Raw genomic sequence first — 2,199 nt, forward strand, 5'->3', positions numbered from 1 at the left:
GAGCCCAAACGTGTTTTCCAAGTTTCCATTGTTTGACTACGGAGTTTTGAATTGTTCTTAGTGTTGTGAGCCCAAACGTGTTTTCCAAGTTTCCATTGTTTGACTAGGGAGTTTTGAATTGTTCTTCGTAGAGTTAACTGTGTTTGATTCATCTCGATTTCTCTTTGTCTCTACATGTAATGAATTTTCAAAAAAATCGCATTAAAGAAAAGAAAACTCCGTTTTGAATTGTTCTTGGTAGGGTTGTGTTTGATTCGTCTCTCTTTGTATCGACATGCATTAATAAATAAATCTTGGGCGTTTACATGTGCAACCACATTCTGTATGAAATAGTGAGGCCAACATCCTCGGTTTTCACAAGACCACCTTCATTCTACATCTACAGACCTACCAGTAGTTTCTGTGATCCGATCAGATCAGATCAAATCCAGAAAATATGAATAATAACGTGCAGAAAGCGTGGATGTACAACGAATATGGATCCATAGACGTCCTGTACTTTGGGGATTTCCCTGTGCCAAAGCCTGGGTCGGGCCGCTGCTCTCAATCCTGCCGACTTTAAGTGGCGGGATGGCTTCTCAGGAAACGTGCATTCCGAATTTCCGGTATTCAGATGGACCAATTAGCCCTCTATTTTTTCGCACATAAACCCTTTACCCCATTGACATGTATGTATTTTTATTTGTCTGTGTTTTGCAGGCTGTCCCGGGCTGTGATATGTCGGGAGTGGTGGTGGAAATTGGTGATGGCGTCTCCAAGTTCAAGGCCGGTGACGAGATATACAGCAGTATCCAGAGTTTCGCAGGAGGCAAGCTACAGCAGTGCGGGACTCTCGCTCAGTACACAGTGGTGGAGGAATACCTGGTGGCGCTGAAGCCCAGTAATTTATCGTTTGAGGAAGCAGCGAGCCTGCCGATGGCGCTTCAGGCTGCGCAGCATGGCTTCGATACAACCAATTTTGAAAAGGGGCAGAGCGTGTTCATTGTGGGAGGAGCGGGCGGAGTGGGCAGCCTCGCCATTCAACTGGCAAAGAATGTGTATGGAGCTTCCAGGATCGTTTCCACTGCTAGCACAGGGAAGCTCGAGTTCGTGAAAAGCCTAGGGGCAGATCTGGTCATCGATTACACCAAGCAGAGCTACGATCAGGTTTCCGAGAAATTTGATTTTGTATTCGATACCATGGGTAAGTTCTGATAACACTTCTATGCGTTGCTTGTTTTCGTTCTTTGGTGAGTCCTGGAACCAATCCTGGGCCTGATAGGAGGCATCTAAGAGCTATTATTTAAATTCAATGTTAATTTTCGTTTCATTTGATGGAATTGCAGGGGATTCCTTCAAATCTCATGTGTTGGCTAAAGAGGAAGGCAAGGTTGTGGACATAGCGTTGCTCCAGCCTCATCCCAGAGCTCAGTTTTGCGTAGCGTCAGCCAGCGCACATAACCTGGAGAAGTTGCAACCCTATATAGAGATTGAGAAGCTGAAACCAGTGATTGATCCGAAGAGCCCGTACTCATTCTCAGACGTTATAGAGGCTTTCAAACATCAAGAAAGCGGACGAGCCCGAGGGAAGATTGTTATTTCCCCCATCCAGTGAGAGAAGTTATTTATTAATTACATTCAGTATTTACAGTAAGGGTTTTGAAGTTGAGACATATCTAATCCTTCATTTTAAGGATTCGATAAAATTTCTGAGAGGGTCTTGTGTTCCTCTATTTGTACAGGTTGCTTATTGCATCCTCTTTTTCTAGGCGGTTCCTAAATCCACCTCTATAGAAAAGTTGATGCCCCTGACATGCGGGGGCGATAGCAACATATAATGGGCGCCGTTTTTTTTTCTTTCTCTAGTCAACACGGCGGGGGTTATATGTGGCTATCGCCCCCGCATGTCAGGGGGCATTAACTTTTCTATACTGGTGGATTTAGGAATCGCCCTTTTTCTAGGCATGGCACATGCATTCATTTTCTTGTTCTTTTACGAGTTAGTAGATATTGTGCGGATATATGGCGGCTCTATAGTCTCCCTATATACTTTATTGTCATAAGATTCATGATATTATATTTTGATTGATAGGAGCCCAAAAATAATGATTTTCTCTGTCATAATTTCATATCCATTATTGTTTTTGTTTGAGTTGGCGTACATGTTGTGGATATTATATTTTGATTGATAGGAGCTAAAAAATACTGATTCTCTCTGTC

At 43.2% G+C, this 2,199-nt stretch overlaps 1 pseudogene across 1 annotated transcript; it reads left to right on the forward strand.

Moving 5' to 3' along the window:
- The first annotated feature begins 327 nt into the window (after nucleotides 1-327).
- Nucleotides 328-1,836, forward strand: LOC149191451 (2-methylene-furan-3-one reductase-like; annotated as a pseudogene). The gene is made up of 3 exons (XR_016254823.1): nucleotides 328-605; nucleotides 700-1,183; nucleotides 1,326-1,836. The product of XR_016254823.1 is annotated as a 2-methylene-furan-3-one reductase-like (transcript).
- The last annotated feature ends 363 nt before the right edge of the window (nucleotides 1,837-2,199 follow it).

The sequence above is a fragment of the Pinus tabuliformis genome, chromosome 2_2 (genome assembly GCF_031772625.1).
Source record: "Pinus tabuliformis cultivar Carrire ecotype Pingquan chromosome 2_2, CPIR1, whole genome shotgun sequence".
In the NCBI taxonomy this organism is placed as follows: domain Eukaryota; kingdom Viridiplantae; phylum Streptophyta; class Pinopsida; order Pinales; family Pinaceae; genus Pinus; species Pinus tabuliformis.